The sequence below is a fragment of the Notamacropus eugenii genome, chromosome 4 (assembly GCF_028372415.1).
Source record: "Notamacropus eugenii isolate mMacEug1 chromosome 4, mMacEug1.pri_v2, whole genome shotgun sequence".
Taxonomy (NCBI): Eukaryota; Metazoa; Chordata; class Mammalia; order Diprotodontia; family Macropodidae; genus Notamacropus; species Notamacropus eugenii.
This window is the reverse complement of record NC_092875.1, coordinates 180457688-180472023: the sequence shown is the minus strand read 5'-3', so window position 1 is coordinate 180472023 and position 14336 is coordinate 180457688.

The window sequence follows — 14336 nt, the reverse complement described above, 5'->3', positions numbered from 1 at the left end:
GCATATGACCATGAGCAAGTCTTGACCTATATTCTTAAGCCAATTGTGTCACTAACTTTCTGTTTAACTGCTTTCTTTTTCAGAATGTCAATTTCCTTGTCTGCTTAATGCTGGCAAGTATATTTGCTCTACCTCCCTCACAGGAATTCTGTGAGTAGCAAAGCACTCACGATAAAGAGTACTAATAGTGTATTCCTATGTAAATTGGAGTAATAACCTCCATTTAATCCATAGATCCCCTCTAGTTTTCCTCATACCCCTCTCCCCCTTTTGTATCTAAACTCAGATAGAAATCCACTTACAAAAGGTGCCTTTTCTTTGTTTCCTCTCATTCTCCTAATTCTCTATATTCTGGCTTCTGACATCATCACTCAACAAAAGCTGTCCTTTCCAAAGTGTCTAATGATCTCTTAATTGCCAAATCTAATGACGTTTTCCCAGTGCTCATTCTTCTTGGTCTCTCTGAAGCTTTTGACATACTTGATCACCCTCTTGACCCTTGCTTCTATCTAGATTTTTGCAACACTATCCCTTCCTGGTTCTCCTCCAACATATGACCATGTGAAAATTTCCTTTGCCAGATCTTCATCCAGATCATATTCACTAGAGGTGAATGTCCCAGAAGATTCTGATTTGGACTTTCTTCTCTTTTCCCACTAGACTATTTCATTTTGAAATCTTATCAGCTCCCAAGGATTAAATTATATTTCTATATTGATGATTCTCAAATCCACCTACTTAGTCCCAGCCTTTCCTTGGGATCTCCAGTTTCTCATCGCTAATTATCTATTGGACATCTCAAACTCAATATCCAATAGACAAATTTAGCATGTCCAAACCTGAACTCACTGTCTTTCCTCTAAATCATCCCCTCTGTGCATCTTCTCTATTGACATAAAGAGTACCACCATACTCTCAGTTACTCAGACTTGCAACCTAAGTTATCTCTCTTATGGACTATATTTGACTTGTTGCCAAAGGCTATTGATTTACCCTTCTTCATATATTTCAAATATGTCCTCTTTTCTCTTTTGACACTAGTGTAAGCTCCCATTTCCTATCTGGACTGCTGCAATAGGCTGTTGACATAAGTCTCTCTTCACTCCAGTATAGTTTTCAAATTGTTAGAATCATAAAGTGCATATTTGAACATATCACTCTTCTACTCAATGAACTCCATTGGCTCCCTATCACTTCCAGGATCAAATATAAAATCCTCTGTTGTTCAAAACCCTTAATATTCTGCCCTTTCATAACACACATGTGCATACACACATACACACACCATGATACAGTGCCAGTGACCTCCTTGCAATTCCTCACACAAGACCCACCATACCTAGACTTCCATCATTTTCATTGGTTGCCTCCTATTTCTGGAAGTATCTCCTTTTTTATCTCTGTCTCTTGACTTCCATGAAGTCACAGCTAAAATCCAATCATCTATAAGACTTCTTTCCCAATTCCCCTCAATTCTAGTGCCTTCCTTCTCTTAATTATTTCAGTTATGCTATATATATGTATATATATTGCTTTTATCGCTTTGTTTGCGTGTTGTCTCCTTCATTAGATTGTGAGTTCCTGGAAGGTAGGTACTGTCTTTTACTTTTTTTTCTGTCCCCAGTGATTAGAATGGTGCCTGCACATAGCGACTGATTAACAAATAGCTATAGTGAAGGAAACTATATAGTAAAGCTTTCCCACTTTGGAATAATTTGAGGAAAATTGTTATGATGAGTAAAATATTTTAAAAGAAATTCAGTGTTTATTGCTTCAAGAATATGTAGTAACTTGAACCAGGATTTAAAAAAAAAGGTATTGCCACATTCAAGTCTTTCTTTAATGAATAAAGAACCATATTAGTGAATAGATAAGAATGGTTTGTAATTAGCATACCAATCATTTTGCATGCAAAACTGCGATCATTGTACTTTTAAAGTTTGCTCTCTTACAGCCTATGAGCCTAAGTAGGTCAAATATTCCCCTTGCAATTTTATTTATAGTATTAATTTGCTCTTTTTTTCAAACAGTGAAAGCTATATCTGAATTAAATTAAATTTCAATTGATAGAACATGCTTTAAATTAATATAAATATCCCTGTGCGCATGAAAATGCATGCTTACTGGGCTGCTTGGGTTTTATCCAACCAGTGAGAAAGGAGTGGAATAAAACCTCAATTAACAAAAAGCTAGATACAAGAAACATTCAATTAACAAGATTTTTCTCTGTGTTTACATTTGGAAAAAAAAAAAAAGAGAAAAAACATAGCTGACATTTGAAACAAAACAATAACAACAACAAACTACCCAGGGATAGGTGTGTGTGTTTGTGTGTTTGTGTGTGTGTGTTTGTGTGTGTATACATGTATTCACTCCGATTTCTCATGACTTTTAAATGATTACAGCAACAACAACAACAGCAACAACAAACCAGGCTTATCGCTTCTTCGTCACTCAATTTTCAATTCAATTCAATAAAAAATTATTAAGCAGCTACTCTGTGCCACGCACTGTGATAAACACTGGAAATACACAAAGAGGCAAAAGACAGTCCCTGACCTTAATCAGCTTACAATCTAATTGAAAAGATAAATTATAAAGCAAGCTAAGTGGAGGATAAATAGGAAATAATTGACAGAGGGATGGCACTGGAATTAAGAGGTTTGGGGGAAGGCCCCTGGTAGTAGGTAAAACTTTACCTGGGACTTAAAGGAAGTCATGGAGGGCAGAAGTTGGCATGGAGGAGAGTCAGAAAGAACACCCGAAATCAAGGGATGCAATGTCTTGTTCATGGAATAGCAAAGGGGCCAGTGTCACATTTTGGATCTACATGGGTCTTTGAGTGTGAAAGTTGAAAGGGGATTTCAGAGATCAGTTTTCCCAGTTATCTCATTTTACAGATGAGAAACATGAGTTCTAGAGAGGGAAAGTGATTTGTTCAAAGATGCAGAAAACATTAGAAATAAGCTGGGATTAAAATTCAGGTGACCTGATTCCCAGGCTAATACTTACATGTTACAATGAAGTTTCAATGTATTAGTTGGTTGTATTCCAAAAGTCTTCTTCTAGAGTGATCTTTTTGGAACCTAGAACACATTTTCCCATAGAATATAACGTGTTGAATAATACTAACACTTTATGAACATCCCTAACCCATTTAACCCATACTGTCCCTTAAGAATGGTATTATAGTAGTAGGACTATAGAATCTACCACCTAATGTAACAATATTGTCTTCAACACACCAATGAATTCATGATGCATTGCACTGGTATAAATCAAAATCCATCCATACTTTTTCATTCTCTATTATTCTTGCCCATATACTGCAACAAAGTCTTCTTCATGTGACGTGCCAGAATCTTTCCTCTAGGTCTGTTTTTTCCCTCTTGGATATCACCGGGCTATCAATCCGTTATTCCTCTCTCTGGCTAACTGACTGACCCACCTTCTTTTTCTGATCAAATATTTTCTTAACTTGGTCTTTTACACCAATTTTCAAGTCTAAATTACCATCATGTATATACAAACAGGTGTTTGTTAATGAACATTTAACAACTAGTTGTTTGGGAAAAATATGTATTGACATACTCTTAAATTAAATCTTCTTTAATATTTTCTTCATAACTTTCTTATGTCTATAAAATCAGGAAAATAATAAACCAATCCTTAATTTACACTTTGTAATTTAGCATTTGATATTCCTGAGGAAAATTAAACCAACTTCTGCTAAATCTGTGAACTACTACAGTCCTAGGATTATGGCTAAAAAGTCTGAGCCCTCCCCCTGCCAATGGAAGGCTACTTATCAGCTGTACTTATGCAGAAGGTGGGAGAAACCTTGCAGATATATCCAAAAATTAAGTAGCAGAGGTATCCAACTGTAGATGTGTCACATAGAGGCTTGCTCAGTAAAGGAACCAAAATAATGAAAATAAACCAAGTACACTGATGGCTCTGTAGCATCCGAGGCGAGAGTTGCTCATGGCATATGTGTGCCATGCACACATGTATTCCCAACAAATGTACCACACTGTTCCTGTTGCCTGATAATATGGTTTTTGCACGTAGCATCTCCTCTACTCTGGTATGATAACTTGTAGAATAGGTATAATGCCACATAGTTAATGGTATAAAATATTAATAACATTAAGTATAACCTTGGTGTATATTTATATATTTCACATATATATATATGTGACATGTATAAATATATACACATATATATTTGTGTATATATTGTCTGTGTGCTTATATTAGTGAAATCAAATCATATATATCACAAATTAATAAAAACAGCATACCATATATTATGCACACTTCTTACAACACATATATACATATATGTATGTGTATGTCTGTACATATATATGTCTATATATGTCTCTATGTATGTATATATATATACATATATGTATATATATACATACACATATGTAGTATCCATACTTGTGATTTTATTCATATATTGAACTTTTGGTAAGGAAATTCTCTCCACTAATGCATATTGATATTTTCTCTGTATTTTATAGTCTTATTGGGCTTCCTTAGGCCTTAAGAGGTTAAATGACTTGCCCTTAGTCACACAGCTGGTATATGTCAACGAACAGTTTTTAATTGTTCAAAACCAATATGGCAGGAGGTGGTATCCAGTGGAGTATCTCCAGATTACATCCCTGACTCCTGTGCCGTTTAGCATTTTTATCAATGACTTGAGTAAAGGCAGAGATGAAAGGCTTGTAAAATCTTCAGTTGACATAATGGTGAGATGAAGAGCTATCATACTGGATGACTGAGTCCAAAGGAATCTCGACAGGCTAGAGTAGTGGCCTGAATCTAATAAGATTAAGTTCAATAAGGATCAAAGTAAAGTCACTCCCTTGGATACAAAGCATGCCAACTTCTCACATATACGACAGAATAAGAATCCACAAATACTTTTTTTTTTTCTAAAGTAGATCTGGCTATCTTAATAGACCACATGATCAATGGAATCAGTATTATGAGGTGGCAGCTTCAAAAGTTAATGGAATATTGGACTATATTAAGAGGGGTACAGATAACAGAAGTAGAGTAGTGACAATCCCATTGCACTTTGCACTAATTACAGCTCACCCTGAGTATTTTGTTTAATGCTGGGCACCATGATTTACAAAATCTTGGATAATCTAGAGAACATGCAGAAGATGGTAATCAGAATGTTGAAGTTCCCTCTGCACATGGCATGTTAGGGTAAATTGAAGCAGCTAGGCATGCTTAGCTTGGAGAAAAGAAGACTCAGGGGAGGCATCGGCTTGAAAAGCTGTCACATGGAGGAGGGATTAGACTTCTTTTGCTTGATTCCAGAAGGTAGAATTAGAAGAAATAGGTGAAAGTTGCACAGAATTAAATATATGATTGATGGCAGGAAAAAAAAAAAACAAACAAACAACTTGCTAACAATTAGTCCTATCTACAAGTAGAAAGTGCTGCTTTGAGATTTGTTGGGTTTGCTTTCCTTGGTGGTCTTCTTTAAGTGGAGACTGAATATTTACTTGTTGTATATACTGTAATGGTGAATCCTTTGGTGGATGGCTTAGACTAGATGACTACTGAGGTTTCTTGAACTCTTAAAATTCTATGTTGTATATGGTAGTTGTTGTCCTTCCTTCTCAAAGAGGATGAAAATGACATCACTATGATAAAGTCTGGTTTCAATGTGTCTGCTGTGACTGGTCAGATCAAAACTAGTTGAGAATTCTCTGCTACAGGTCAGGCACAAATAGTCCATGTGAATATGTGATGAGAGTAAGCTTCACTTTTTCCCTCTCACCCCACCCCCCCCTTTTCCCCTCCATTGAAAAAGTTTTTTCTTGCCTCTTTTATGAGAGATAATTTGCCCCATTCCATTTCTCCCTTTCTCCTCCCAATATATTCCTCTCACCCCTTAATTTTATTTTTTAGATATCATCGCTTCCTATTCAACTCACCCTGTGCTCTCTGTCTATATGTGTGTGTATGTATGTGTGTGTGTAATCCTTCCAATTACCCAAATACTGAGAAAAGTTTCAAGAGTTACAAATATTATCTTTCCAGGTAGGAATGTAAATAGTGCAAGTTTACTAAGTCCCTTGTGATTTCTCTTTTCTGTTTACCTTTTCATGCTTCTCTTGATTTTTGTGTTTAAAAGTCAAATCTTCTATTCACCTCTGCTCTTTTCATCAAGAATCCTTGAAAGTCTTCTATTTCATTGAAGGTCCATTTTTCTCCCTGAAGTATTATACTCAGGTTTTAATCCTAGTTCTTTTGACTTCTGGAATATCGTATTCCAAGCCCTTAAATCCCTTAATGTTGAAGCTACTAGATCTTGTGTTATTCTGATTGTATTTCCACAGTCCTCAAATTATTTCCGTCTAGTTACTTGCAATATTTTCTCCTTGACCTGGGAATTCTGGAATTTGGCTACAATATTCCTATGAGTTTTCCTATTCAAATCTCTTTCAGGAAGTGATTGGTGGATTCTTTCAATATTTATTTTGCCTCTGGTTCTAGAATATCAAGGCAGTTTTCCTCAATCATTTCATGAAAGATATTCTCTAGGCTCATTTTTTGATCATGACTTTCAGGTAGTCCCATAATTTTTAAATTGTCTCTGCTGGATCTATTTCCAGGTCAGTTGTTTTTCCAATGAGATATTTTCCATTATCTTCTATTTTTTCAGTCTTTTGGTTTTGTTTTGTAATTTCTTGGTTTCTTATAAAGTCATTATCTTCCATCTGCTCCATTCTAATTTTTAAAGAACTATTTTCTTCAATGGTATTTTGAACCTCCTTTTACATTTGGCTAATTTAGCATTTTAAGGAATTCTTCTTCTTGTTGACTTTTTGGACTTCTTTTGCCAGTTGAGTTAGCCTATTTTTAAAGGTCTTATTTTCTTCAGCATTTTTTTGAGTCTCCTTTAGCATGTTGTTGACTTGCTTTTCATGATTTTCTTGCATCGCTCTCATTTTTCTTCCCAATTTTTCCTCCACCTCTCTTACCTGATTTTCAAAATCCTTTTTGAGCTATTCCATGGCCTGAGACCACTGCATATTTATTTTGGAGGTTTTGGATGCAGAAGTCTTGACTTCCTCTGATGGTATACCTTGTTCCTCCTCATTGGAAAGGATGGAAGAACATGCTTGTTCACCAAGAAAGTAGCCTTCTATAATCTTTTTTTTTCCCCCTTTTTGGGGCATTTTCCCAGCCAGTTACTTGACTTTTGAGTCTTTCATCAAGAGGAGGGTATACTTTGAGGACCTGTGAGTTCTCAGTTCCTCCAAGGTGGCACTATCAAGGGAGATGGATTTACTCCTCTTATGGCCTGCACACTGGTCTGGGAGCAACCAAAAACTTTTCTGCTCAGAATCTGCAAGTAGAATTCCCTTTCCACAACTGCTGTTAGCTCCACCATGCCAGCGCTTCTCCTCATTTCAGAGTTGTCACTCAGGGCTGAGATTCAGGTCAGTTGCTCAATTCCCCCAAGGGCTTTAGACCAAGGGCTCCAAAAATGGACAGTGCTGCTGCAGTGGCTATTGCTGGTGGTCCAGACCATGTTGCCTTCTCCTGAGTGAAAGCTTTATCAGTGACCTTTGAAGCTGTCTTTGGTGTTTGTGGTTTGAGCAATCTGGAAACTGCTGCTGCTGGTGACTCCATAAAGCCTGTTTCAGGTCCTGTCCCTACTGCTCTGTGCAGCCCACATTGGGCCATGCTCCATGCCTGCTGTGATACATCTTTTCTGTTAGTCTTCCAGGCTGCCTTGGGCTGAAAATCTCTTTCACTCTGTTTTGTGGCTTCTGTTGCTTTAGAATTTGTTTAGAGTCATTTTTTACAGGTATTTTATGACTATGGGGGAGAGTTTTTATAGGTTTGTCTTTCTACTCCACCATCTTGGCTCTGCCCCACATCAACCTCATTTTTAATGTGTGCATCTGTGGAAACTCCACCACTGTGGTGTGATGGTGGATGATAGAGCACCTGTGTTTTCTTGGTGTTAATTTTTAGGCCAAAATTAGCACAAGTAACAGAGAATTGATCCATACTTTGTTGCATCTCAGCTTTGGAGGCTGCATTGAGTGCATAATCATCTGCAAACAGAAAATCATGGACCAACACTGCCTCCACTTTGACTTGACTTGTAGCCTTTTCAAATTGAAGAATTTATCTTTAATGTAGTAGCTGATCATGATGCCCTGTTCATCCTCATTGATAATTCTTGAAAGCATGAGAGCTAGGCCAATAACTCAGAGGTCTATGGATTGAAACCATCCTCTGCTAGGAAGCTGTATGTTGTATATGAAGTTGAATGACAGTCTTCTTGAGCTCAAAGCCAGCCCTCTGTTCACTATGTGACACTGCCTCTCTGTCAAGTAACCAAAGTTAAAAGGAATACTTATTTTTGTTTACAATTGGTCATCAGTTTTTTAGGGACTGTACTTTGTAGCAGGGGCTATTTGGGTGTCTGTTGCATCAAAACTAAATCTCCCTCTCTCTTTCTCTCTGTCTTTAGAAAGAAAAAAAATCAGAAGTATCTACATAGACCTATTCTTGCTTCTCCTTCTCACTAAAATCGTTTAATCCTCTCATTAATATCCTTTCTTAAACTAATATTAGAATGATATAAGAAGTGGGAAATGGTATTAGTTGTAGAGCAAACAGCCATAGGCTATTCCAAAGTCCGTGGTTGGGGGGAGAAAGAATAAGAGGATAGAAAAGAAATTATTAAACAAAGTGGTGGTAGCTGGGAAAAAAAAGGAAAGTTTCTATATTTCCCTTGACTACCTTCCGGAGTCAGAAATCTCATTGGTCATTTGTAAGTCAAGCACTGACTGAACCATGTGATAGAAAGTGATATTCATTATCATGAACCTGAAACATTGCAAAACTTTAATAATCAAATAATGATTCAATTACCCTAAATCATGTACTCATTAAGGGAGGAACATGGACTAATTCATTTTAGGAAGATTTTCAACAAGAAATTTCAACAAAATTCATTGAATAAGAATATTTCTTGCCTTCCTCAGTCAGGGGTATTCAAGATTTTACTATATAGTACCAACTTTTCATGATGCCATAACTCTTTAAAACCTCTGGGTTCTTTCTAACATTATACCTCTCCTGGGGCTCTCAATGAAATTCTTGCAAACCCAGAAAAGCCAAACTTATATATTCCCCCACTTGGATAGGCCACAGTGAACCTATTTTTTTCTCTTTGCACTATTGATAACAAAGCAGACACTTTACACTGATATCCTTATCCCACAGAACAGATCACATAGAGATGATTGCAAATGATCATTGTGTTATCATTCAAAAAAGCCTTACCCTTGGGGAACCACTGGCCACTTCTTCATGTAGTCATCTGACCTAAATCACCATTTTGTTTATGGTGAAATTTTTTCTTTATTTTCTAAGTGATTCATTTTTGCCTGTTGTAACATATTCTAAATGGGAAAATGATTCTATGTATTTGTGCAAACATACACTGGTTAGGACAAACATAAGTGATGTGAGAAATCCACAAATAGTTGAATATTTTTTGCAGAGTGAAATAAGGCTATTTATACAATGAAACAGCTTATTAGGAAGGGATTAGTCAGACCCTCCCAGATATGAGCACTCAAAATTTACTATAAGATCATTCATTGTATAGAGCAGACTTTAGCATTAGGCAAATCTCTCTTGAATGCCATCCAAGGGGGTCTAGTAGTTGAAGTTTCAAAATATTTAGTTAATGATCATGTTTTTTATAAGGTGTTCCCATTGTATTGGCTCCCAAGATTCATGATAATGAGGTTTTTGGGTTGACCAATTGGGTTGACTCTTTAGAATATTGCTTCCTAGAACTTCTTTGCTGCTAGGGGAAATCTAATTTATCAATAAGGATGAAATAATGACTGGCTTTGTACTGTGCTTATATCATACTTAAAATATTCATTCACCTGTTTTCAATGACAATTATAATTACAACTTACTCTACACTTTTGAACTGATTTACTAAGAGAAAGGGAATTAACACAGTCCTATTTGTTAGTTATATGGGATACATCATGAATACCTATTCTATATACTGAGTGTCCCAAAAGATCTTAGTGCTGTTTTAATCTATTAAAACATAAAACAGCACCAACACTTTGGGGACATCCTGCTTTATTTGTTCCTGATATATCTTATGTTTCTGTAAGGAGAGAACTCTCTTATTCGTAAGTGTGAAGAGTCATTAGAAGTTGTTTTTAAGCAGACTGTGCCTACACAGAAAAGTACAATGGAGATTCATGGCAAATATTTGAATACTTCAAACTATCTAATACTGGAAAATGGGTGATTTGGGGAATCATTATGTTCTTGGTTGATTGTAACTTTTATTCCTTCATGGAATGATTTCTGTATTTTCCATAGCATTTATGCTTTGTGAATGAAAATCAGTGGATTGAGTACGAGATAATAATCATGTAGTTGGTGATTATTTTCCATTATCACTATAAATAAACTTTGATCAAGATTCTTAAAGATTATACATATAAATTCATGACATGTTTTAACTGCAATTCCAGTTGGGCATCAGGGAGTATCATGTTACAGTGGGGAAGAGCTCTAGATTAGGACTCAGAGGAACTGAATTTCAATCCAACTTTGTTACTTACTGGCTGTGTGACTTGGATGAGTCCCTTGGGTCTCAGTTTCATCATCTGCAATATAAGGAATACGAACCAAACTGCTTCTAAGGTCCTATTTGTTAATAATAGAAGTTTTTAGCAGAGTAACTAGCACATAGTAAGAGTTTAACAAATATTTATTGACTGACTGATAAAAGAGTCACTGCATCTAAATCAACTTGAAATCTTTATTGTCCATATAATTAAACATATTCTTATTGACCAACTTCTATTCTTTGAAGTACTTGGGAAGTTATGGATATCCTTTATTCTCAAAGAGCAACATGACATCAGGAAGGGGATGCCATGACTTGCAAGTGAATTGGATTTAAGTGAGGCAGGGATGTACAAAGTCAGCATAGAAGTAAGGATGAACTCGATGGTCAAACTTTTCCTTATATATTCAACAGATTTTTCCATGATATCCAAAGGCAAAATTTGGACCTTGAACAATATTGCCATGATCACTTATCAGCTTGGACTATACAAGGTTTTTTATGACTCATACAGTGAAGAACATTGGAAGATAAATTTCAGTACAAGGAATAAAAAAAAAATTTAGGGAAGTAATTCTATATAGTCATCACATGAATGCTTAAGGGCTTCCAAATATAGGAGGTCCATTTGGATTTTTTTTCTTTTTCCTCATCTGAGTGCTTGAGGTCAATATTCAGATTGCTAGTCCTTTCCCTTACAGTTACATTGCATTCTGGCTTCATTAACCTATTAAATTCTCTAAAAGAAAGAAAGAAGACTAGCTGTCATGCAGCTACCTTAAGAAGATTGTGCATTAATTCATTTTATTTGTGCTATGGGATAGAACCCAGTACCATTTTTTTTTTCACATAAGACATCACTAACAGAACTTTATCCAGTTGTTCCTCTCCCACAATTTTTTTTTACTTCTTTTTAATCTTTTTTTTCATCCCTTCATAATTAGGTCAAGAAACAGAAGCTTGTTCAGTTTTGATAGAATTATGTACAGCCAAATACTCTCAGATTTTGTTAATAATGGGCTGAGAGATTACTGAAATGCTGAGCTATCCTGTTTCCTGAAAATGTCAGTGTTTCTCCCTGCAATTCCCTGACTACAAAGATGACATAAGCAGCTATGGTGCTTGTGTTTCCTGGCAACCATCCCATTTCTTGGCTCTGGTTCCAGAGAAAAGCCAGTGGGTCCTAGTCACCCTGCACAATTTCAGTGCAGCAAGCAGACAGAGGTTCAAATTTAATCTTGTTAGCACAATGAGGCAGTTTTCAAACATTGCCGCAAATCAAATCATCCCTAAGGACTCTGCAAGGGAGGGAAAAAGGAGGGGGTTGAAAGCAGGGAAGGATCTATATCTGAGATGATAGTATTCAAATGGACTCAAGTTTTTTGTTTTTTTGTTTTTTTTCATTTTTTTTTTAACCTGGCTGCTGTCAGTTAGCAAGTTTGTGTGGTCTTCTCTCTGTCTTTGCCACTCTCTATCTCTGTCTTTGTCTCCCCCCTTTCCCAATTTGACTTCCTGAAGTACTGGACGTTCTGCTCCTTTCCCCTTTGCCACCTCCGCACCAGGCTTCCCATGAAGTCAGCAGTGGGCAATGACAGTGAAAGAGCTCATCTATCTGTGAGGAAAGAAGCCGCTTTGATGGTTCCCTAGTGGATGTAATTGTACTCATTACTGCCCATTTACATTTCATCACTCGATTATCACAAATGCCTCATTACTGTTGAGGAAGGCTTTCTACAGAGCCGCTCCCTAACCATTCATTCCTCGGCTCCTATGTCACCAGCCAAGCCCCCTGGAAGAGAAGGGGGGAAGGGAGAAGCACAAGAGGGGAGGAGGTGAAAAAGGTCTTCTATCAGATTTGATTAAAGGCTGTGATTTAAATCGATATTTAATAAAGTGGCTGCTGCCACATAACACGGGCAATTCCCCATGCAGTCAGAATCATGATTTGGAGGCGCTCACCACTGGCTCCATAACTCAATTGGGTTTTGTGCACTGGTCTGGCACCTGTGTCCCTGAGCACAGCGCCTCCAAGGTAATAGGTTTATGAGCCGATGAACAGAGCTGATAGGTTCTAAATGGATTAACTAGGTGTCTGCAGCCTGGTGATGAATACATCAGGGGAGAGGGGTGCAGGAGTGGGTGGGAAGCATTACCTCTGCATAAGCTAGACAGTGTTAGGAAGTGTTGACAGACACTTTGCATGTCTCCAGCCCCACAGGGTGAAACGCTGGCTTGGCTCCTGTCTGTCAAGTGCTCTCTCTCAGAGGAATGGAGGAAGATAGGAGGCAGTACTGCTTAACAAGCCTCCAGATTCCAAGTAGCAAAAGTCTGGTGATAAAAACAAACAAACAAACAATACTAATGCCAAGCCTAGCTCATCTTGTCAGTTAGAGCCAGAATGAGGAACATTCTGCACAACCCTGAGGTATACTCTGCAGGAGATCAGGTCCCCAAGTAATCCTCTCCTCTATTTTCTCTTTCCCTGATGGCTGTATGGCAGTCACCTAAATAAGGAAGCCTGCATTGTGGGATACTGTATATGATAAGTAGGAAATGAAATTAGATACATTCTAACAATGTGATGGTCCACTACTGCTGTAGAGACATCTCAGTGAATGTCCAAGAACCTTCTCAAAAAGGTGCAGATAAGATGAAAAGCTTGATCCTCTTCTTTAGGCTGAACCTAATTACTCTCCAAAAAAGCATCCAATTTTTTTTAATGATTGTTGGTCTTCACTAAAGGAGTATTTCAATACAGATTTCTCAATATTTTAATTCAATTCAATTCAACAAGTACTTCTTAAGTGGCTAGTAATTGCAGGAAACTGGACTTGGTACTGGAAATAGAAAAAAAATTGATCAACACATTTTTAAGTCCTTGCTGTATGCCAGGCTCTAGGGGAGTTGCTATCAGAAGAAAGATAAACAATCCCTAACTCTAAGGAACTTACCACGACTGGAAGCTGCCAAGGGAAATAATTCTGGGCATAGTAAATTAGGAGTAGGGTGCTCTAATCAATTGTTCCCACTTAGAGAAAACATAGTTGGCCATTGACATGAGTTACATAAAAATTTATGAGAACACACTTGTGGCCAAATTATATTATACACTTTGCTGTCATGGTATTTGAAGTACCACCATTAAGATCCCCTCTTTTTAGATTTAGCATTTTCTATTCCCCAGGCTCCCATTTAAAATGCCCATCCCACTAAGAGGGGGGCAATAACTTCCCTAACTAATACAGATGCTGGTATGAAATATACAGGTAAAACATTTCTAGAGTCTATGGTCCCTGGATATTTTTGCTTGAAGAAAGTAGGGAGGGCAATATAAAATTTGATTAATAGGAAATAATGCCATTTATCCAAAGGAGCTGATTGAATAAAAGCCATGTTCCCAATAGAGGTATATCTTCAAGAATTAAGGATCTAAATTGTTAGGCAACTTATTTTCTATGAGCAAAACATAATAACATAGAAAACAGGATGGATGGAATCTTAGTAATAATAATAGCTAGCATTCATGGAGTACTTGAAGATTTGCAAAGAACTTTATAAATATTATTTCTTTTAATCCTCACAACCATCCCATCTGTTAAGTACTATTATTATATCCTTACAGATGATGAAACTGATGATAGGAGAGGCTGAGTGACTTGCCCAG